The following is a 25190-nucleotide window of genomic DNA, read 5'->3' as shown; positions in this document are numbered from 1 at the left end:
AGAAGAATTTAGTGATTCTGATCCCATCATTGATATTACTTATTGATTCTCAGTAGCTCTGCTCTGACAGTCACCACCATCACTGAGCAGCATATCAAAGACATTTGTGCACATTAACTGCATGTTGTGGCTCAAATGTTTGTGCATGTTGGAGGCATTTCCTCTTTGTTGTGATCAGTGTTGGTCATTACTCAAAACAGTCATTATTACACATATTACACAGAACACTTTGATTAAAAGTAATGGAGTACGTTACTTCATTACTCCTCATAACATTACTTTGATGTTAAAATGAACAAATGAGCATGTAACAACATAAAGCTGAGGTACAGCCCCACACACCAACACAGATCCTGATGAGGTCACGTGATGTTTCTCTGAGTGTTTATGAACACAAATCAAAGATGAAACAGCACAAAGACACTTCAAAGTGATTCTACTGTAGAAACATGAACAGGTAGAAACCTGCAGCCTGACTGCTCATCACTTTGTTACCTGTTCAAGTTCAGCAGCAGCAGCTCACTTTATCACGGTGCTGGTCTGGGGTCAGTGTTTACTCAGCTTTAACTAGTGATGTGACGTTCTGTATCGGGGCTTCGAAGTGTTTGTCGAGTAATGGAGGGGGCGTTTCCGCGAAGCGCGTATCCAGGCTTGCTTCATTTATGGGAGGAGCTGAAAATGATGACGTCCGAAGCCTCGCTGCCCGGCTGTACCACGTGACTGGTTCAGGAAGCGGTTCGAACTTTGCCGCGAGCTATGACAGCGATATAAACCCCTCAGACAAAATGTGGGCGTTTGATGGAGAGTTGCGGTTAGTGAGAGTTAGAGACAGTTTAGAAAAAAAAAATCGCCTACGACCTGCCACAGTGGAGAAACTGTTTCTTTTTAACAAAAACCAATGATGTGTCCCCTAAACACTAATCACTGTCCTTGCCTCAATGTTACAAAAGCACAACCACTGTCCACACCTCACCTCACAGTATATGATCATTTCCATTTTAGGCATTTCCAAATAATCATGTTCCATACTGCCAGTATAAATATACACAGTACACTGCATCACTACAATATACATGTTTTACACACTCCTTTTGTTGTTGACATTTACAGGCTGTGTGCAAAAAGGCCACACTCTTCAAATTCATGCCAACTAATATTTTTACGTCCAGTAGGTGTCCTACTAGAGCAAATGAAGCTTCAAGAAGCTTCGCGTTGGGGTGAACCAATTGGATGAAAAGCTTCAGTGCTTCATGAGGCTTCATCTGCCCATCACTAGCTTTAACCTCACTCTGGGTTCTTGGCTAGCCTAGCTTTAGCTTAGTGTTAGCATGCTGTGTGGCTAGCTTAGCGTCAGAGCTCTGCAGGTGTCTCGTGTGTAAATATTAATCACAGTGACAGTAAAGGAGGTAAAGGGCTGTGACGTCATCACGTACGCTGCGTCCTCTGTGGGCTCTGAGTGAACTCAAAGTACAAACTACAAGTACACAAACACGAATGTAGCTCAGAGTGGCGGACACACTCGGCCTCGTTGGTCCAGCTGTGAGTCCGTTACCGTGAACTATGGAGCGGCAGATTTGTGCTGAACTAAGCTGCACACAGCTGATGTTAGCCAGGAAACATTACACACTGACTTTAATGGAGAGACCGGAAATACAAACACACACAGTTTGTTGTGTGAAGAAATCAAACACGAGCTGAACAAACAGTAAAGTTCCTAAAGACAAACTGTTAAAGGAGGAAACAAAGCAAACTTACAGTTTCTTCACACACCAACAACAAGCTCCACTCCACACCTGGGGCCTGTTCTTCGTACCTCGCTAAGTAAGTTAGCTGGATTAGATTGTTGACGATTTCGCGTGATCTTGGATCGTTCGGTTCCCCGAAACTCATCCGGGACTTGCTGTCATAGCAACAGAGCCGTAAGCGTAAACCTGCTCGGGAGCAGGTTTACTTTATGTAAACAGGATTAGATCGCGGCCACGCAGGTATGTCCGCTTCATTTATACGAAAGCAACAGCGATATTCCACCACTGTTTCACCATAAATAAATAACATCAATGTAACTAAAGATAATGCAGCACTTGATCCTTTTATTGATGTCACACAGATACATACAGGTCATTTCCTAAAAAAGGGAAATGTACTATTAACATTCTATTACATGTATGTGATTATTACAGATGTAATTCATATTTCAGAGTAGTAATTGCAAATCACTTCGTGTAATCAAGATGAGAGACCACGGCTATAAAAGCGAAGGTGGATTTGGGAAGTCTGTCGCAGCCATGTCCTGTCCGTTTACGCGAGAAACCCATTGCGGAAGGTGCAAGATTGATAAGGAGAGTCCTCAGAATCCAGCGTATATTGCGGGACAGACAGGATCCTTTAGCTCAGCGCGACAGTGTGCTCATTGAGAGATATCGATATTCCCGTGAGGATATTATTTACTTAACCAACTTGTTGACGAGGGGGTGCAGGACCACCACCTGTCTTTTTTTTGCTCTGCCCTTTTCTTGGTTGCTGTTATGAACAAACAAATAGATTATTTCAGGGTCTCTTTCCAAGAGACTAAAAGCAATATAAGTGATAAATATTACCATTCTGTAGAATATTCTTATATTCCACTTTTACTTGTTCCCATGTTCTAGTGGGTCCTGTTGTGGCTCTAATGTGAAAGGGGATATAATATAACAATATAATATAATGTAATATAATATAATATAATATAGTGTAATATAATATTGGATATTATAGTGTAATATAATAAATCTATGAATAAATAATAAAGTGACTGAATAGTGGTATTGTCATGCGCTTTGGGTGCCTTGAAAAGCGCTATATAAACCCACTCCATTATTATTGTTATTATTGAATTACTTACGAGTTTAATTTGTCAGCAACTTCCTGCCAGCCCTCTCTCCTTGCTTTTGCAGCCTTTGCAGTGTTCCCTTGCGTTTTAATTAAACTCTGAAACTCCTGAAATCCCTCAATCAAGAGTTCTTGCTCTGCTGCCGGAAAATACCGAGCGCGCCCCTTCGACATTTTCGCCGACCAATCAGCGGGTTGCCGATCAATGTTTCTACTATCGATGCGTAGCCCCTTTTACGACACCCAGTGATGTCACATTACTGCGTCCAGCTGTACTAATCGTCAACAACAGGTGTGTTCGGGGAACCGGATTAGCGAGCTCACGGTTAGCGCGATGGTTTGGTCTTGGATGTGTCATTTGATCTTGGATGTAGTGAGCGACGTACGAAGAACGGGCCCCTGGACACTAAACACGGACACACAGGTGAGCTGCTTCCTGGAAGGAGGCGGGGCTCCACCTGAAACTCAGCACAGGTGGGAGGGGCTCAGCTCTGTGTGTGCTGATGTGTTAACTTTAAAAATATGCCGTCTGACTGCTCAGACTGAGTCAGAGTAAAGTTCACATGCTGACGTGTGGAGACATGAAACCTTGTTGTAGCTGCAGGTGTGAACACACTGATCCCAGATCAGCTCTGCTGTATTTGTAACATGAACATTTCTGCTGCAAAGCTTCAAATGTTCAGCATGTTTCTCTGTTTCCAGTCTATAGATCCAGTCACACTTTCTACCTTCACCTGTGCAGTAAAGACTGAGAGCAGAGCTGAAAGCAAGCGTCCAATCAGTGAGCAGCATCAACACCTGAGCTTCATTCAGACTCTGTTATTGAAGATGTTGTTGGTACAAAGTTCATCTGCTGCTCACATGAATCCATGAAAGATTTATTTCACTGAATGTTTCTTCAAAGCTCATTTCAACCTGTTGAAGTCATGAATGAAAGTGCAGACTGAGAGTGGATCACATGATGTTTGAGGTGTGTCATGTGACATGTTCAGTATTGTCACACATGTCTAGATTGTCCCTGATATCATAACTGCTCAAACACTGATGATTATATTTGAAGAATTATTCCTGATGGCAGCAAAGTTTGAATGGAGCTCTCTGTCTGTGCTGATTTGTCGCCCTCTGGAGGTCAAAGCACAAACTGCATGATGTCACTGTAACCACCACAGAGACAGGAAGTGTTTTTATGACTGAAACACTGAAATGATGCTAACGGCTGTCGTTAGGCTCACTGACAGCAGTGCTGATGTGTTCATGTCAAACACTGGCTCAGGTCAGACTCCTTCATCCTTCTCCAGCGTGAGGCCGCCCTCAGACCCACAGGAGCTCTGACCTTTGACCTCCTGACCCTAACCATTTTAGTCTTGTTGCATCTTTAAATGCAAATCCTGTGAAATGGTCAGGGGCGGCTCTAGAGAAATTTTCTTAGGGTGGCAAAATCAAAGCCTTTTCCCCCCAAACACATATGCAGGTGGTTACATGTGGTTAAAATGATTCAAATGCAGTAAGTATGCACGTTTTTCATATAAATATAGTCTATAACTTAATTATTGTCTGTACCCACATGGTTACACACTTTAGTTACATGAAACATGTGAGTTTTGATGTTATGTACTGTACAGCCTGTATATTAAATACATATGTGGCCCAATAAGTATAAACTCCAGAAAGCTACACAACATGGGGCGCTTCATTTACAAACACAAGTCTAACTTAAGTTTCACTGTTTTTGTTAGAAAACAGTCACATTGTTGCAGCTTAAATTACACAAAATGTCAGAAATCTGCACTGTCATGAACAAACATGTAAACCTCATTTTTCATGATTTGTTGGATTCACCCTCTGAGGTCTGAAATACAACCGGACATTTGTGACTCCTTTGAGTTTACGTTTGTATTTCACCCTCAGATTGTTTCATTTTATTTTTTCCTCCTCTTGCTTTGTTTGGTATCTTTTCAGCTCAACTGAATTTAGTTGTTTTTTCACTGACATACTGCATTAGTATTACTATTACTATTAATGTAACTATTACTGATCTGAAATCACACAAAGAACCTAAAATCCTAGCAGTATTTTTTACTGTAAAAAAACCACAGACGTGTTGGGTAAATGTTTATAACTTGAAATGCAAATATAAATTGTACATTTTGTAAACAGATACAACTATTTATCTAAAAATGCAGCCAATACACCTGCTGTTTTTTCATTTTCTACAACCATTTAAAATAGCACTCACCTTCCTTCATTTCCACAGTGTAACATCCACCCACCTGTGTAAAATCCAAAATTCCCATGGTGTTGTTCAAAATGTGCTCTGGCACAATCATAAGCATCGCTTGCTACTGAAAACAAGAAGAAAGCCGTCCTGCTATGGGCTGAACCATTTGTTAATGTGGAGGGGGGGACACTATGGAATATATCCAGTTCTAGCATTTATATTCACTGCTGACTGTAACTACGCTCAAACTGTTAAACTTATTTTAATAAACAACACTGTCATATGCAAAACTGGGGTGGCACTTGGGGTGGCAAGGGATCATTTTAGGGTGGCACTTGCCACCCCATGCCACCCTTCTACATCCGCCCCTGCTGATGAAGCCAACAGGTTCGCTTCATTTGCAAAAAGCAGATATGAGTTTCTGAGGCCACAGTCTTCTGTGGCAGAAGGGGAATCAGGGGAAGCCCTGGAGGAGTCCACCACCCACCAGAAACAGGTCTGAGCTCTCACTGCAGTTGTAAAGGGGCTACACAGCCCACATGAGGCTGAGGGATGCAGCCTTCTGTCAGACTGTCACTAACACAGAGAAACACCCGTGTACACTCATACTCATGGGCACATACACCAATCAGCCTCGACCCTTTCTTCCTTTGCATTTGTGGTTTGGTGCCATAAATGCACAACATAGAAGAGCCACCTCGACGGGACAACACTCAGCGGTTCATCTGTCTCTCTTCCACAGCATGTCTTTATCCTGTCTTCCTTCTCTCACCCAAACCAATCACAGCAGATGGCCCCGCCCCTCCCTGAGCCTGGTTCTGCCGGAGGTTTCTTCCTGTTAAAAGGGAGTTTTTCCTTCCCACTGTCGCCAAAGTGCTGCTCATAGGGGGTCATATGATTGTTGGGTTTTTCTCTGTATCTATAATTGTGCGATCTACTGTACAATATAAAGCGCCTTGAGGCAACTGCTGTTGTGATTTATATAAATAAAATTGAATTGAATTAAGAAGCTCAGAAACAAAAGTGTCTGGACTTTTTTAAGTTTCTTGAAGACATTTCATCTGAGAAGCTTCTTCAGGTTTACACTGTGTGCACAATTATTATGCCAGAACTATTTTTGAGGATTAATGTCATTATGGACCAAGGACAGTACTCTGGGTCTCCTGCAGAACAACTCGAGCTGTGATACCTGAATGAAGAGCCTCTGCTGCTTTAAAGAAGGAGGCTCGAGGCAGCGGTGAGGTGCAGACCAACCAGCTTTTATTCAGCAACTTTAACAGAAGGATCAGAAAAATAAAACTATACAGCACAGTGATGCTGACTGAAGCCACAGCATTAAACTAAACAAGCATCGGATCATCTTTAACAACATCTAATAAATAATGACAACTATTTAATCCTGTATTTCCTACAATAAAGCCTGTTCAGATATTTGTTGCTGATGGAAATGTAAAAGGCTCCCAGGAACCAAAGGACAAAAACAGAGGCAACAGTCACAGCTGCAAAGGATCCCCTAACACATAAACTGGTTCGAAGATATTTTCTAGCTCTGCAGAGGAGCTTGATTGCACGGACAGTAAAAAGTGGATTCAATAACAGCAGCGAGCGCTGAGTGATATAACGGTGCTGCGAGCAGCAGTGCAAAGGCTCACACAGAGACAGCAGCTACACTGTGTGTGGATGTGATCCACAGTCACAGCTGTGGGTTTCAGTCAGTGTGTCTCTAACTTCATGGTCACATTTCAAAGCTTATTGGAGCCAGAAGATGTTCAAGTAAAAGATTTATTGCTGTACTCGTCTACCAGGATAACAGGAGGTTCATAAAGCTGTGTAATACTTCAGCTTTCCATCATGCAGTAGTAGTTGTGTCCCTTTGTGTTTATTAGTGTGTTCACACGTCTACTTTAACTTCACTCTGTAATGAAAGGATTCAAATCACTGATAAATACATACATGCTGACTCTGAGTCTCAGTGAAGGAGGAAAGGATGGATGAAGGCAGCCTAGTGTGGGTCATGTGTGTCCAGCAGTCATCCAGGGCCTGGATCCATCTGTAACAGGAAGACAAAGTCCAGCCTGTAATCATCCTATCAGGCACAGCGTTTCCATCCAGCATCCTGACGACGCTAACAACCCGTCAAACGTCTCCTCTGGTCCACAGAAGTCACACTTCCTGTGTCATGTTTACCTTTTTAAGTGTGCTATTCAAGCCTGTGTGACCAACTCTGACTCTCCAGATTCCATCCTGGTCTCTGCTGCAGCTTCTTCTACACGACTGTTTTCTGTATAATAATATCTGCCTTTCCCGTCTCTGTCCCAGTGTGCCTGCCACTCGTCCTTCATCTTTACCTTCATTATACTCTTCACCTCACTTTCACTGTATTTTATAGTCAAACCTGCACGACTTCTTCTTGCTGCACCTTTTTAAACTTATCGTCCTGTTCATTGCATCAACACCGATATTCACAGGGAGCCATAAGAAATCCACTTCTATCCCTCTGTGTTTGATTCTATACAGTAAATGAAGTATATCAAAAACAATATGTTGCCTAGAGTCTGAAGACATATCACCTGTGCTCACTAGCACGCTGCTAGAGTCCCAGCAAACCACATACCTCCATATTAGTGCGTCCTCCACCCAGTTCAAGCCAGTAACATCACTACCAGCTCCCAGTATAAACTGCCACATCATCTGTAATTCTTTTACTCATCACCAAACTTATTTGTGGGAGAACAAATGCAGCAGCCGTTCTTTTATCTGACAGTGTTGACGCATCAGTAAATATCCTCACATGACCTGAGGACTTTCCCACTATATGAACCTGCTTTTAGTCGCCCCTCCTCCCTCGCCACAAGCTTCCTTTACAACATAACTTATAAAAAACAACTTTATTGACAATCAGCAATAACAATTACAGACAGTCTAGAAGAAGAATCACATGATCAAGGAGCAGAAGTTTATGGTTTTAATAGCTTTTACATTTTGGGAAAGTTTTAAAAACATTGTTTGGTTTTCTTTCTAAAGCGTTGAAAGGACGGCTTTGCATCAGAAAAGTAAGATCAGCAAATGAATCCATTAAAGTTCTTTTGCCTTGTTTGCAAAAGAAGCCAAACAACATTTGTGTTACAAAGAGAGACTTCAGAACAGATCAAAGATCACAAACATCAGGCACTGATGGAAACAGCCAAACACAGAAACAGAGGCACCAGCAGGTGAAGGAGGCCTGTTGTAGAAATGACTCTGAGTGCTCAGGTAGAAACGCATGAAGAACCAGTGCGTCTAATATTTGGAGACCAATCTGTGTTTGAGCGTCCTGGATGAAACACAGATCATGTTGCAGAGCGAGGACGTCGTCTTTCCTCCCGAGTGTGTAACTACAGGACGTGTGCAGCAGGTTTAATCGTCCTCCTGACAGTTACTGATGAACGAGTCCTTCAGGGAGGCTCCAGGATCACTGTGGCTTTTACCAGCTGCTGCTAAACTGAGAGGTGTTGCTGCTTCATGTGTGAAGATGTTTGCATGGCTTTAACAGTGCAGACGTTCCTCATGTGCACCCATTTCATATGTTTTATTGTGATGTTTAGTAACATCTGCTTCCCTCCTTCAGGCAGACGATAAAGTGAGCTCAGCCTTAAACATGTGGAGAGAACGTTTGACCGACAGTCCTGGGACGACTGCAGAACAATGGTTTGTTTTTAATGATAAAGTTTCATAATGGAAATAAATGCTGAGCCTGTTTCATGATGTTGGCCCTGCAGCATCAGGCAGGATTAATACTGTAACAAACGTGTGTCACAGTTATAATGACTTTAAATGAAGACTTGGGTTGGATGGAGATGTCAGCTGGATTTGTGCTGACTGTCACTTTAAATGTTTTCAGTTCAGCTTCTAAATCTATTTTTGTATAATGTTTGCTGAGTTTTGCACTTCATGACGCTTTTAAGAAGAGCCAATAAATCCTGACTTTACACAAAAATAAAGGTTTAATGTGTTTAGTGTGACAGTGGAGGAGAGCGCACATAATAAGAGTCATTAACAGAATGGTGACAATTATAATCTGTCTCATTTTAGGAGCAGCTCACAGGCACAACAGACTACAGAGCAACCAAAGCACCAGTTAAACGTCCATGTGACCGGCTTACAGCCAATGAACAATCAGTCCCCACTGTCCCCACCAACACAGTGTTTTAACACAGTTCACGGTGGAGAACAGCTACTGACATAATGTGGATCCGAAGATCCATAACTGGCCTACCTGGGGCTGAAAGTCTCCATAAATGCAGGCGTTTCGGCGGCTACACCGGCTTCCACGAGTGTGACGCTTATTTTGAGAAAATAATAGAATATAAATGTATTTTTATATTTCAATATCACAATAATCTTCCAATGTAGAACTACAAGTTAAAAAAGAAGTAACATAAATCAAATCCACTTCAGCTAAATACTTCTCATTTATTTCCATCTTACATGCTGTGACTGCAGCCATTCCCACATCTCTGTGAATGGGACTCATGGACATGGATCAGTGGTTGTTGATCAATGGTCCTGAGAATCTGCATAATTAAGATGAAGGAACGGAGCTCCCAGCCCATCGTTCCTGCAGCTGCTTTCAGTCTTTATGCAAATGTCCTGTTTGTAAGACTGAAACCTGCAGCTGAGACTGAAGACGTCACCTGATGATGACGACACGTTTCTCCCACAAAACGCTGCGTCCAGATGAACAGAAGCAACAGACTCACTTTCCTGGATGATTGAGATGCATCAAGACTTCATTGTGTGTTACTTCTCATTCAGCACAGACACATTATTCCTGTTAGGTCATGTCAGCTGTCACTCAGTACAAGCACAACTGTGAACAACACAAACTTCTCTTCAATGTGTCACAGAAACACTAAGTGTGAGAGCCTGTATGACACACAGGACAGACTGTAAGCTCTGCTGGCTGCACAGCACTTTGTAGCAGTTTTCCAACATGTCCTCCACCCGTGATGTCAGTGGTGGGACCCCAGTCACAGCACTCAGCACCACCTCCTTTAAATGGATTTTATAGCAGTTCCTCCCGTTACTCGGTGCAACGCTTCTTAAATGTGTTTTTGCAGGATAAAACACAGCAGGTGGTGTAGAGAGGACGTCAGCTGACGGAGCAGAGGGAGGCAGACTGTGGATAAATGACAGAGTGAGAGGAGAGCAACCATGACAGAAGCACAGGTGTGGCAGATAGAAGTGGCTTTATAGACACTTATTGTCAGTCCTCGTGCATGCTGTGGAAATAAGTGTCTGTGTCATGAGGTGACATGTGAGCTTATCTTTGGTCAATAAAGCTGAACGACCAGTTTTCACTTTGCTTGTTACGCTTGTTTAGTGACGTCTGGGTTTCTGTGGAGCCCGAATTTTGATGAGTTCTGGTGAAATCATCTGAGATCATCTGAGCATCGGTGAAGAGTCAGCAGAGAAAGTGTGGGACAGAAGTTTGCTTTGGACACATGGACTGAAATCAAAAAGTAACAAACAGGATTTCCAATGGACAGTATGGAGAAGTGAAAGTACACAAAGGCTGTGCTGGAACACGTGTGTTACACTTTTTGACAGCTGAGAACAAAACACAATATTTTGCATCATCTCTGCAGTGTCTCTTCTTTCCTCTGCTGTTGTGCTTTTAGCTCCAAACTGTTTCAAATGGTTTGTCAGCAAGCTGACCTCTGACCTCTGCAGTACTAACTCCTGACCCGTACAAAGAGCGGGCGTTTCTGACCTTTGACCTGCAGCTGTATGTCTCTCAGTCTCAGTTCTTCTCTCTGATGGAGCAGGTGTAGTTGCTGCTGACAGTCAGTCGTTTGTTTTCTCAGAGTGAGGCTGAAGTCTGAACTGTTCAGAGCATCAGGTCTCATCAACGTGCGCTGCTGTAACGCCGCTTTGTCCTCTGAGATCACCAGGTATGAAACCTGAGTGCTGACAGAGCAGCATGTTCCCCCTCATTCACCTCCACCACCACAGCCAAGGCATGCTGGGAAACTGAGGACACACAGACGGAGAACTGAAGTGTCTGCTGTGTGTTCATCTCAGAGTCCTCACAGGTGACACATTAGCTCCAGAACACCAAGCCAGGTGTTTGAAGCCTGACAGGGATTCTTCCCATCCAGAGGGAGGATTTAGCTGCACAACAATGAACATTAGTGTGTAGTTTAGAAACACAGACTGTGCCTGCACTGCATCTAGTGAAGAAAAGTGTTACTGCCAGAGAACGAGGCTCCTTTAAAGCAGCTGATATTAAGGTTGAAAAATCAACAATAAGCTGATGTAATCAACGTTTCACAAAATGGTCAGCAGCTAAAATCTGGAGCCGTTCTTTGGTGGTAATTAACAGTTTGTTCTTGTTAGCTAATTATGTCATTAAAGGTAGCAGCAGAAGCCTTGTGTTGAAAGCCCATTCACTCACACATTCACACAGTATGTGTGTGTCTGTGTTACACTGTGGACATCCCTTCTGTTGGAGCGCCATCTTGTGGCAGGTTTAAGAAATGTTCTTCTTGTAAATCCAAACTGATGCACCTCCATAGCAGACTGTGGAGGCTTTCAGTGACATGAAGACTTGATTTATACTGTCATATTCTCCTGTTACACAAAGCACAGCACGCTGAACATGGATGAACTGAAACTCCCAGCATCTGACTGAGGAAAAGCACAAATCATTCTCACACTGACTCCTGCTTGATTTTAGATTTGCTTTCAAATCCTCACACTTTCATATGAAGCACTAAATGGGCTCCAGACTGTTTATCTCAGCTTCCTGTCAAACACACTGCTGCTCACACCGAGGCTCAGTTTACTCCTCCAGCCTGGCTTAACCTGCTGTCTGTTAAAAACAGTCCCACACTCCTCTGTTTAATCCTTCTGATCAGACTCTTTGATTTTGTATTGTTTTTACCTGAAGTTGTGTTTTTGACATGGTTCTGTCTGTGAAATAAAGCTCACACACACACTGCTACAGTCCTTCATACACTTAGAAACGAAGCTGCTCCTTTCCTCAGTGCTGACACATAAAGAAGAGTTGGTTTTATATCCAACACGTCTCTGTTCCAGAAAACAGCTTCAGCAGCCTCTGAGTCTGAACTTGGAGTTGGTTATAAGCCACAGGCCTGTGTGCACAGCAATGAGGAAATATAATGCAGTAAGTGAAACATGGATGTGTGGAACAGATTATCCCAAAGGTTGATTCTGTTCATCTGGACGTTCTCAGTGAAACATTTGGTCTCTCGGTCAGGTGACTCCTTTAGTCTCAGCTGACTGCAGCTTTCCAAACCTTTGTCACTGGATCACTCACTTCATCTCCAACGTGTCCCTGACACAGACAGCTGGAGCCGTTACAGCAAAATCATTGATCATCGTTTTTAGAACATTAGCTGGTGTTGGTGGGCAGGCTAGCAGTGCTAATTGTTAGCACTAGTTCTGCTGCTCTCCCTTTGTCTCTGTTATTGTTGGTCTTTAGTGAACAATAGAAAGTGTCTTCATGAGACTGTTGCCTAATGTTCAAATGTAGATAACACCACCTGCACCAACCTGTTACACAGCACAACCCTCTGGTGTAGCTTTGCCCATACGGTAAAAAAATATATTTTAAAATACATTTTAAAATATATTTATATATTTAAAATGTATTTTAGCACATATATTTTTTGGCCATTTTTTGTATATTTTGAAATATATTAATAAAATATATTTCAAAATACAATTTAAATGTATTTAAAATCATTCAAAAAAATATAAATTTAACCCTTCATATATTTCTAAGAAAACACATTCACATGTAACATCTGAAAGAAATCTTTATTTGATGTTTAAAACATACATATAGCATATCAATCAAGCAAGGAATATTCATTTTATAAGTTTATTCTCATTACATACTTAAACATTCTAAAAGAAACACACACACATATACATATATGTGTGTATATATAAAAACACCCAGCACGCCCCTGCGGGCGGTTTATCCTTCAAGCTCGGGTCCTCTACCAGAGGCCTGGGAGCTTGAGGGTCCTGCGCAGTATCTTAGCTGTTCCCAGGACTGCGCTCTTCTGGACAGAGATCTCCGATGTTATTCCCGGGATCTGCTGGAGCCACTCGCCTAGCTTGGGAGTCACCGCACCTAGTGCTCCGATTACCACGGGGACCACCGTTACCTTCACCCTCCACATCCTCTCGAGCTCTTCTCTGAGCCCTTGGTATTTCTCCAGCTTCTCGTGTTCCTTCTTCCTGATATTGCTGTCATTCGGAACCGCTACATCGATCACTACGGCCGTCTTCTTCTGTTTGTCTACCACCACTATGTCCGGTTGGTTAGCCACCACCATTTTGTCCGTCTGCATCTGGAAGTCCCACAGGATCTTAGCTCTGTTATTCTCCACCACCCTTGGGGGCATCTCCCATTTTGACCTCGGGACTTCCAGGTTATACTCGGCACAGATGTTCCTGTACACTATGCCGGCCACTTGGTTATGGCGTTCCATGTATGCCTTGCCTGCTAGCATCTTGCACCCTGCTGTTATGTGCTGGATTGTCTCTGGGGCATCTTTACACAGCCTGCACCTGGGGTCTTGCCTGGTGTGATAGACCCCAGCCTCTATGGATCTTGTACTCAGAGCTTGTTCTTGTGCTGCCATGATTAGTGCCTCTGTGCTGTCTTTCAGTCCAGCTTTGTCCAGCCACTGGTAGGATTTCTGGATATCAGCCACCTCCTCTATCTGCCGGTGGTACATACCGTGCAGGGGCCTGTCCTTCCATGATGGTTCCTCGTCTCCCTCCTCTTTCTTGGGTTTCTGCTGCCTGAGGTATTCACTGAGCACTCGGTCAGTTGGGGCCATCTTCCCAATGTATTCTTGGATGTTCCTTGTCTCATCCTGGACTGTGGTGCTGACACTCACCAGTCCCCGGCCCCCTTCCTTCCGCTTAGCGTACAGCCTCAGGGTGCTGGACTTGGGGTGAAACCCTCCATGCATGGTCAGGAGCTTTCTTGTCTTTATGTCAGTGGCTTCTATCTCCTCCTTTGGCCAGCCTATTACCCCAGCAGGGTACCTGATCACGGGCAGGGCGTATGTGTTGATGGCCCGGATCTTGTTCTTACCATTCAGCTGACTCCTCAGGACTTGCCTGACCCTCTGCAGGTACTTGGTGGTTGCAGCCTTTCTAGCGGCCTCTTCATGGTTCCCATTTGCCTGCGGGATCCCCAGGTACTTGTAACTGTCCTCTATGTCTGCAATGTTGCCTTCTGGTAGTTCAATCCCCTCAGTTCTGACTACCTTCCCTCTCTTTGTTACCATCCGACTACACTTCTCCAGTCCGAACGACATTCCAATGTCATTGCTGTATAGCCTGGTAGTGTGGATCAGTGAATCGATGTCTCGTTCACTCTTGGCATACAGCTTGATGTCATCCATGTACAGGAGGTGGCTGACAACTGCTCCGTTCCGTAGTCGGTATCCGTAGCCAGTCTTGTTAATGATCTCACTGAGGGGGTTCAGGCCTATGCAGAACAGCAGTGGGGACAGAGCATCTCCTTGGTAGATCCCGCACTTGATGGTAACTTGTGCTATGGGCTTGGAGTTGGCCTCTAGTGTTGTACGCCACATCCCCATTGAGTTCCTGATGAAGGCTCTTAGGGTCCCATTGATCTTGTACAATTCTAGGCATTCCAGTATCCAGCTGTGGGGCATTGAGTCATAGGCCTTCTTGTAATCAATCCAGGCAGTGCACAGGTTGGTCAGTCTGGTCTTGCAGTCTCGGCTGATTGTTCTGTCTACCAGTAGCTGGTGTTTTGCACCTCTGGTATTCTTGCCAATTCCTTTCTGTGTCCCGCTCATGTATTGACCCATGTGCCTGTTCATCTTAGCCGATATGATGCCTGATAGGAGCTTCCATGTAGTACTGAGGCAGGTTATTGGTCGGTAGTTGGAGGGGACCGGTCCCTTCTTGGGGTCCTTGGGGATCAGGACCGTCCGGCCTTCGGTTAGCCATTCCGGGTGTCTCTCGTTAACTAGCAGCTGGTTCATTTGTGCTGCCAGACGCTCGTGGAGTGCAGTCAGCTTCTTCAGCCAGTAGGCGTGAACCATGTCGGGCCCTGGTGCTGTCCAACTCTTCATACTGGAGACCCTTTCTTGGATATCTGCCACTGTGATGGTTACTGGACCCTGTTCAGGGAGGTCGCTGTGGTCTGCCCTCAGATCCTCTAGCCACTGAGCATTGCCGTTATGGGTTGCATCCTTCTCCCATATGCTCTTCCAGTATTGCTCCGTCTCCAGCCTTGGTGGTGCTGTTCTCTTATTGTTCCCTTGCCACTGAGAGTACACCTTTGCTGGTTCTGTGGAGAACAGCTGGTTTATTCTCCTGCCTTCTATCTCTCTGGTGTACCTCCTCAAGCGGCTGGCCAAGGCTGTGAGTCTTTGCTTGGCAGTTTCCACGGCCTCAGGTATGGACAGCTTGCTGTATTTCTTAGGCACCTTATTTGTCGCACCTTTCTGCAACTCCGTTAGTTGGCTAACCTCCCTCCGTGCTACTTTGATCTTGCCCTCTAGCCTCCTTCTCCATGGAGGGTACTGCCCCTTGTGGCTGTTCAACTTGTAGCCAAGCATCTCACTGATCACTGCTGCCGTATTGTAGATCAGCTTGTTAGTGTCGGTAATCGTGGTTGTAGGTATTGCCCGTAGTGCTGCATTAACATCATCTAGCAGACCTTCTGAGGGTACTTCACGTAATCTTGGTAACCGGCTACGGGGGATCCAGGTTTCAAGCTTGGCCATGATCCTATTTTTCAGGTCAGTTCCTCTCGCACTCAACGATCCTTCTCCTATCGCACTTGGGGCTATGTACCCAATCTCGGGTGGGGGTGATGATATCTCCCCCCTGACCTGGCGTCCTGACTCCTCCTTGCCGTAGCATTTGTGTTGTACCTCGTCAATCTCTAGCTGTGAGAGCAGTCCCTTCTTTCGAATGTTGGAACACTGAGCTACTAGTTGTTTCGCCGTCATTGTGGATGTTGGGTATCGAAGAATCCATAGGTCCCTCATCCTATTCATGTAGCCCCTTCCGCCGGGGTTACTTGCGTAGTAGCATTCCAACAACGCCCTGTTTTCGTCCCTTGCCCACCGCCTTCTTGTTCCAGTAGCCCACTTTTCGTCAGGGTGCCCTGGTTCCTCAACACCTGACGCGGACCTTGTTGATCCGGGCGACGTCCGAGCCGGCATGCCTTCATATTTATCTGTCTCGCTCATGTCTGCGGTAGGCTCGCTTAGCATAGGGGGTCTAGCCTTAGGACCCTTACTGGATACAGACGCCCCAGGCAGGAATCGAACTTGCGATCCTCTGTTCCAAAGGCGTGTAGTTTAACCACTACGCTATCCAGCTGCTATATATATATATATATATATATATATATATATTTATATATATATATATATATATAAATATATATATACACACACAGTCTCAGTTCCCCCAGCTTTCACTGCAATCCTCAAAGCCCTTCTGGACACGCTGGGAAACCCCTTCCTTACCGCCACTGTAACAAACAAAAGTCACAGTTCTATTACTTTTATCAGAGTTAAAATAAAAATGTGATTTATGTTAGCTGGCTTCATGTAGCAAACAGATATTTCTGTTTATACAGATACAGATATTAATACAGATATATTTTACGCATAATTTACCTCTTTTTTTTTCCTAGATGGGAAGTCTATCCAGTTCACATTACAGTAATGCTAACACCCCTTTTGGTCGTCTCTCCTTACCTTCCAGCATTCATAAATCTGTTGACCTTCTTTGTCTGAGACCAACCACTACAATGCATCATCACCTATTTGTATTGGTAACTTACTTTACAACCTATTTTAATGGTTGCAAAGTAAGTTACTTGTGCTGTATGCAATTTTAGATACACAGAAAGTCTTCACTTACTATATATGGCTGTCATAGTGTCCTTATCAAGGGCAGTTCTTCACTCTGCGCCGATGTCCGTTTTGCTCTGTCCTCCTATAAAAAGCATGAACATTTGAGTGTTTGACTAGTTTTAGATTTCCAAAAATTTGATATTTGTACAACTAAACATTTGAACTACAATTATATGCTATTGAGCGATACTTTTATGGGTAATTTTTGGTAAAGAAACTGGTGACAGAGTTGTAGGCTTTTTAAAGTACTATTAGCTAACAATTTGAACTGACTTTCAAAGCTGATTACCTTTTAAATTGCTGTGGATCAAAACCTCCAGTGGGAAGGCGGCCATTAGAAGAACACGCACCATTGAACCTGAAAATAACAAAAACAAACAAAAAACAGAACAATATATAAGAGTCCGGTAGGGTAATAAATCTCTTCTGAAGCAATATAGTTCATTTTGGGTGAAAAACAAAACATTCCTCTAAAATATATATACTGACATCAGCAATCAACATCATGATTGTAATTATTTCCTTTTTAGTACATCTACTGCTGTTTGCATGTGTCAAGCACTACGACTGTATCTATGCATATAAATTCACCATATATATCCAGCAAAAATGTTTTGTTATAGGAAAACAAACAAAGGCATTCAATCAGAGGTGAGAAATTAATTGGGAATATGAATTATAGGTGAACTATTCTTTACCTACTAGCAATCAAGCTTCCTTAACCAAGAAGCTTGAAATATTTGAATGTAAAATAAAATAAATAAATAAATAATAATAAAAATAACATGATGTAATTAAAATGCACAACTTACATTAAGGAAATCTGCATTTGTATCCACAGGCTAAAAGTAAAACAGTAAATGTGTTAGTGATAGTACAGGTATTTGTAAAAAAAAAAAAAAGAGGCAGTAACTGTGACGCTTCTAGTGGGATGCTAAATGCAGAGATTTATATTTACAGTATAATACTGCATGTACGGGTAACTGTGTTGTGAACTGTAACTGAATATTAGAGAATCTCAGAGAAATTAAATGTATTTATTTTTTTAATTTATCAATCATAAAACTGTGTGTTTTGAAGGCCTGTTACGATAACGACTTTTTGTTGGTCGGTATATTGCCCCATAAACAATTGCGACAAGTTATGTCATTGTCATTTTAAGACCATTTTATGTCTTTGAATGTATAATCATAATATAACACCATAATAATGCAAGATCTACACACTTTCAATTGACAAACCAACATCTAATTCTTAAAGTATTTAGATCATTGAAATTAGGAATCAAAATATTAGATACCTTAAAAACTTGAATAAATAGTAAGTTTTCTAACAAATAGAAAACAATGATATTTAATGTTATTGTTTTGTTATCATTATATTTTATTTTTGTAAATATAATGGCACATAAATTACATCATCAACAATTATTGAGGTCATGTACATGTACTGTGTGTTAAGTCGATATATCGATTATTGTGATAGGCCTACTGTTTTTGTATCATAACGAGCTTGTCAAACATGCATGACCACTAAACAATGTCTAAGCAGTAGTATTGGTCTGAATGACAACAAACATAACTAGTGTTTTGGAAAATCTGTTAGAAAACAGTTATTTCAATAATTATGATTAGCATGTGACACAGACACCGCATAAAAAACTACAACAACAAATACTTACTTTAGGAGGATGGGGGAGGGCAGCATGAGGTTGAGACTTTGACATCTGTAAGAAACAAATTCATGTATTACAAACAAGTCACTTAAAAATACATTAATGTGGCAGACTGTTCCCTGTTCAGATGCAGTGTATAAGTACAATCAGGGCTGTCACAACAATGGGGTGGGGCCAAGTGGCTGCAACCCTAGGTACAATGTGCAGGTATATATAATTACATATAATATATGTGAATAAAGCAAGAATCTGTTTAGGTTAGTCACTGTGCTGACTGATGTTTGCTAGGTTTATATGATTGCAAACTGCACAAAAACAACAACAGCAACAACATTAATGACAATGACAAACAAAATTACTTACATTTATGTAAATCTCACATTAGGAAGATCTGCATTCGATTTCATGGGCTGAAATAAATAGGCAGAAACATTACTGCTAAAAAAAATAAAAAACAAAAACTCTAAAAAGCCTAAAAATGACTTAAAAAGCAAGGAAATGTGGAACATTGTAATTAGCGAACATTAATAAAGCATAACTGTTCTTTGTTTCTAACCTTGGTAAGTACTCTGTAGCCAGAAGGAGAGGTAGGATTTCTGTGAAAGCCAAATTAAATGTGAATAGGCTTTGATAGTTATTGAGAAGGCAGAATAATAAGAAAAGGCAAAAGTACGTCACAATATAATTAATTAAGTTACATATTTTGATTACCAAATTATGGAAGCGTGGAGCTGCCACCCAGGCAAAAGAAAAATAGAGCTGTATCACGTTATGACGTGAAATGTTTATTGTTCTAACATTATGCTTTTCATGTTTGTATAATACAGTGGTTCTTAACCTTGTTGGAGGTACCGAACCCCACCAGTTTCATATGCGCATTCATTGAACCCCTCTTTAGTGAAAAATAAAGTGTGTTTTTTTTTTCAAATTAGACGTAGATATGTTTTTTACTGGTGCACAAAATGAGCCGTGCACGTCACAGCGGAGGCTCTGCCGAACCCCTGAGACCAACTCACCGAACCCCTAGGGTTCGATCGAACCCAGGTTAAGAACCACTGGTATAATATAATATCACATTATTATAATATACATAATTGTCACGTTCGCACAATATTGTACGGACGTGATAATTATGTACATTTTTCGTACAATGTTGTTCAAACATGATAGTATATTGTTAGAACGATAAACTTTTCACGTTATAACGTGATATACTTATATTTCTCTTTTGCCTGGGTGGCAGCTCTACGCTTCCGTTCCAAATACACGAGAATAAAGTAATATTATATGGGAAAAGGCACCTGCTAGCTTGATGATGGAGGCTTCTTAGACTGGCCACCCGCCTTGGCTTCTTGTCGCCACTCCACGAAATAAAGGTCCGTTTCCTCCATGCCGGCTAATTATTCATCCTCATTAAAATCTCGTATATGTTCAGTTGGCAGAATTGAGAATTTTACATCTTCCAACCACTTAATTAACGCGAACATAATCGGCTTGTTTCTTCCCGTCTCCTGTATCCGGCCGTTCCTCTCGCTGTCAGATTTCGCGCCTCAGAGACGTCGTTATTTTTCAAAAAAAAAAAAAAAAAAGAAGAAAGAAAGAAAGAAACAGCAACAACTACTAAAGAGAGTTTTTGCACGTTCATTGCACATTTGTGGGAATGTTTAAATATTTAATTTTTATTAATTACTTTTCATTATATCTTTATTTTTTTAAACCACTGTGGCAATGCGCATGCGCATACACTCCTGCACGCAAAGGGCTTTGGAGTTGACGTAATGTCGCAATGCATTGTGGGAGCGCAGCACCATCTTGGCAGGTCACGAATCAAAACAAGATTGCTACGAACCATTCTGAAACGTAGCTCAAAAGAAAATGACGGTATAGAGAGATTCTGTCCAGATGCAAAGAGACGGTACTTGATTGTTGAAATGTGGACCCGTATGAAATATAGCCGTGGAGTAGAAACCCTGAAGACCAAACCGCTATTGACTTAGCATGATCTACTCTCATACCTTGTCTGTGGAGTCAGAGCATACACGGCGCACCAATTTCGCAATTATAAATCTCTGGAGGCGCACATCCAATTCACCAAGGACTGGGTACAAGATTTGGCTATTTTTAAGCCTCCACGTTGTGAGTACGGCGTCATTCAAGCAAAGGTAAGTCAGCTTGAGTACTGCGAGTAAAATGCGTTTGATTCCCCCCAACATTCAAATTAGTGCTAGCAAAAATTCATTCGTGAGGGGGAAATTACAGTGAGAACATGTAGAGGCTCTGTTAGAGGGATAACATAGTGAGTTCAGTGCATTGATGTGACATTGTCCTGAAGGATTTAGTTATTCTTTATGGTTAAAGAAATTGCCCTAATTAATTCATATTTATTATAAATAATCCTAATTACACATCTTGCTTCCTTGTTTGTGTCCTGTGTCACTAAAAATACATTCTGTTTTAGTTTTATACATTGATTAATGACCTGCAGAATCTGCTTGTCATATTAGGTGTCCATAGTTGTTACTTAAAGTCGAACTTTATGTTTTCTCCCTCTTGAAAGTGATTACATCCTTGCATTACATACTTTAGGTTCATTTTTTGCTGATAGGTTTCTAAAAAGAAACATGCAGATTTAGAATATAACATGCAGCGTTCTATAGATGGATACATAAAAACACTTTATTTGTTACATTTATGATAAATGGATTTGAAAGTAAATAAAACACATTTGTGTCGGCCTTGGCTCATAGTTCTTGTCTTTAAATGAACTTTGTCTGTGTGTGTTTCAGGTCCTGCACTCTTAAAGACTGAATTGCAGCATTGCAGCCACAGGTCATTGTGAGCATCACAGGGAAGGTTGAAGCCGCCCACTGCAGCTGTATGGCTAGAGTCGTGGAGACTTGCAGCCATGTCACTGCTCTTCTGTTTAATGTAGAAGCAACAGTGAGGATCTGTGGCACAAGGACTGTTACAGATGAACCTGCATACTGGGTTTTGCTGGGTAATATGACCAAGATACAGCCAGAGGTTGGCCATAAGATAGACTTCTCCTCTTCAGCTGCCCAAAAAAAAGGTTCTTGATCAAAACATAGACAGACCATCTGTAGTGACAGGTAAAAGAAGCCATCCTCAAAAAAGAAAAGTTCCACCTGCTACTGTGGAGGAGTTGGATCAACTGATGGGACAATATTTTTCCAAGCATAGTTCTGTTCTGAATAACCCATAGTGTTTTAATTTAGGGGGCCATGTAAATACTTTGCATTTACTGAATATGTACTTACTAAATACCACTGTTCAAAAGTTGAATAAAGAAACAAAGAAATGTTTGCCTATTTTTAATTAAAAGCACTTTGTCGAACATCACATCAGTTACAATGTAGAAAAAATGTTATGTATAGTTTACAAATGACAAAATGTTCACATAAAATCATGACAGCATTTGTATAATATCACCCACTACTAGCATTCTGTAATTTACTGTCTCTTTTGAAAACTTATCACTTATCACATGGAGAAACCTTTGGAATGCAAGCATGCTGATCCACACAGGTATGCACACAGGTGTACACATGGGTATTCACAGACGCGGACTACAGCTTTCTTGGCTGCTGCCTCAAAGCACACTGTGCGCTGTCTATCCTGCGTGCTGCACAATATCGTTTATTATTTAGTAACTATTGATATCTACTGCTAGCTAGTTTATTGTGATGGTGCTTTTTTTTCTATTATTATGTTGCTCTTTGTTGTTTGCTGTCTCCTCTGTTTTTTTTTTCTCCATACAGGTGACCCAGGAGTTTTTTTTTTGTTGTTTGTTTTTTTTTCTCTCTTCCCCCCCTTCTCACCGTCTCTTCTCCCCTTTGGTTTTCTTTCTTTCTCTCCCTCTCTTTCTTTCATTCTTTCCCCCTGTCCTGTCCCACAGTTATGTCTGTCCCGTTTGCAACTGAAAATAAAATAAATTCATAATTATAATAAAGGTCAATCAAATGGACCAATATGGCAAGGCCATGATGATCCACTTGGTAAAATAAATCCGCTTGCCATCTTTCTTGGCCTCAAGACAACAATTCTGATGGCTATAGATCCAAACGGGACAAAAAAAATAAAAAAATAAAGTAGTCTCAGAATAGTGAATTAAACCAACATTTATTGTTGATTTTTTTTTTAACAAGAAAAACATTTTTCAACTGAATAAAAACAATGCCAATAACCAAAATAAATAGAAGCGTACATGAAAACTACACAGTCCTTCACCTTTCTGTCTGATTTTTTTAAGGAAAACTGTTTTTCATTCCACTAAAAACAGGACAAACCCACCAGCATGAACATTAAATAAACTATTACAATTGTAAAACAAAACTCATTTACAAAATGTAATAATTATCAGTGGGTCCCAGGAAATAGAATGTGACATGGGATTTAGATTTCCGTTACCAGGATGGTCGGGTTCAGCGAAGTCTTTATCACCACCTGTCAAAGACACATCATCAATATTCATGTTTGCTCAGGTTATTCACTTGTTCACATCTGTCTGAGATCATTCATACTGTTGTATGGATGTGTGTACAGTATGTATATAATTATCAGCTAACATTCTTTTGGTAACATCCAACACATAAGCTCCCTCATGATGTTTCCAGGTGAGGAAACAATGAAAAGAGAGCCTGTTTTCAAGCTTATTCCTTTGTCGGTAGTGCAATCTAACATTACAACCGACCACACAGCAAGCATTTGTTTGGCCTGCTAATATGGCGCCTTGACCAAAAATCCTGGCTACGCCCCATCCCGTAAGATCACGCTCCAGAGCCCTATTAACGTACGGATCTAGAAAGAAGACGCTGCATTTTTAACTCTGAGGGAGATGGAGAATGAGCCTATTTCCAAAACAGTGGAGTGTGTTCCTTTAAGTACTAAATTGTATATATTGTCAAAAACTAAAGTGTACATAGCAGTTGTTGTATCTTGTTTACTGTATCACTGACAGATAATTTCAAAGTCAATGAACGCTACATTATAGTGAGATATTGTGTAATGTGAAATACTGTAAGCAAATGAATAAACAACCTAATTTGTGATAGACCTTTGACTCTGTTTTGTTTGAATCCAACTGTTTTTTGCAGATGTGCATAAAACATGTTACTTTTAGTATTGTTATCATTATCATCATTATTGCACTAAATATATTTTAAATAAAGGATACTTTGATATACATTCTACTGTAAGGTTGGAAATGTATTTTCTTCACCCTAAAATATGTTTTGAAATGTATTTTGGTTTGAAAGAAATATATTTTCAATTTCAAAAATATATATTTTTGGAGCATCACAAATACAAAATATATTTACCATATATTTGAAATATATTTTGGCCAGGAAAAATGTATTTTTTTACCGTATGGGTTTGCTGCTGCTGACTTTGAAAATCACACCAAACATGGAATCAAATATATCGACTCAGCTTAGACTACAGAGAAGCTCGGCACTGCTCACAAAACTCAAACACAAAAGGCTTTTTAAAGACAACAATCACTTTGACAGACACACAAACACGACTGAGTACAGAGCAGCTGCTGGTTTGAAGCCACAGAAATGTTCAAATGTTTAAACACACTGCAGCGTTGCAGCCGTGATGCATTTGTGCTGCTAAGGCCACACACATCAGCTGCCTTACATTTTAGCACCAGTTCATCTCTGACCATGGCAGCACAGTCTTTCCAGTACAGTGATGTTGGTGGGGACAGTGGGGACTGATTGTTCATTGGCTGTAAGCCGGTCACATGGACGTTTAACTGGTGCTTTGGTTGCTCTGTAGTCTGTTGTGCCTGTGAGCTGCTCCTAAAATGAGACAGATTATAATTGTCACCATTCTGTTAATGACTCTTATTATGTGCGCTCTCCTCCACTGTCACACTAAACACATTAAACCTTTATTTTTGTGTAAAGTCAGGATTTATTGGCTCTTCTTAAAAGCGTCATGAAGTGCAAAACTCAGCAAACATTATACAAAAGTAGATTTAGAAGCTGAACAGAAAACATTTAAAGTGACAGTCAGCACAAATCCAGCTGACATCTCCATCCAACCCAAGTCTTCATTTAAAGTCATTATAACTGTGACACACGTTTGTTACAGTATTAATCCTGCCTGATGCTGCAGGGCCAACATCATGAAACAGGCTCAGCATTTATTTCCATTATGAAACTTTATCATTAAAAACAAACCATTGTTCTGCAGTCGTCCCAGGACTGTCGGTCAAACGTTCTCTCCACATGTTTAAGGCTGAGCTCACTTTATCGTCTGCCTGAAGGAGGGAAGCAGATGTTACTAAACATCACAATAAAACATATGAAATGGGTGCACATGAGGAACGTCTGCACTGTTAAAGCCATGCAAACATCTTCACACATGAAGCAGCAACACCTCTCAGTTTAGCAGCAGCTGGTAAAAGCCACAGTGATCCTGGAGCCTCCCTGAAGGACTCGTTCATCAGTAACTGTCA

At 41.5% G+C, this 25190-nt stretch overlaps 2 long non-coding RNA genes across 2 annotated transcripts; both read right to left on the bottom strand.

Annotated features, from left to right (window-relative positions):
• Positions 1 to 1789: 1789 nt before the first annotated feature.
• LOC146679598 (uncharacterized) lies at positions 1790 to 2708 on the bottom strand. Its single transcript, XR_014918623.1, has 2 exons — positions 2598 to 2708; positions 1790 to 2520 (listed from the first exon to the last, which is right to left on the bottom strand). It is a non-coding gene; the product is annotated as an uncharacterized LOC146679598 (long non-coding RNA).
• A 13861-nt stretch (positions 2709 to 16569) lies between these two features.
• On the bottom strand, positions 16570 to 20256 carry LOC146679597 (uncharacterized). The gene is made up of 8 exons (XR_014918536.1): positions 20002 to 20256; positions 19257 to 19296; positions 19064 to 19110; positions 18707 to 18751; positions 17838 to 17867; positions 17315 to 17383; positions 17033 to 17107; positions 16570 to 16637 (listed from the first exon to the last, which is right to left on the bottom strand). It is a non-coding gene; the product is annotated as an uncharacterized LOC146679597 (long non-coding RNA).
• Between the last annotated feature and the right edge of the window lie 4934 nt (positions 20257 to 25190).

This window comes from Copadichromis virginalis, unplaced genomic scaffold, assembly GCF_057382275.1.
Source record: "Copadichromis virginalis isolate Kocher_CV1m ecotype Utaka unplaced genomic scaffold, C_Virginalis_male_GT1.1 unmapped_scaffold_1, whole genome shotgun sequence".
Lineage (NCBI taxonomy): Eukaryota > Metazoa > Chordata > Actinopteri > Cichliformes > Cichlidae > Copadichromis > Copadichromis virginalis.
Note: the sequence above shows the minus strand (reverse complement) of the source record. Positions and strands in the feature narration are given on the sequence as shown.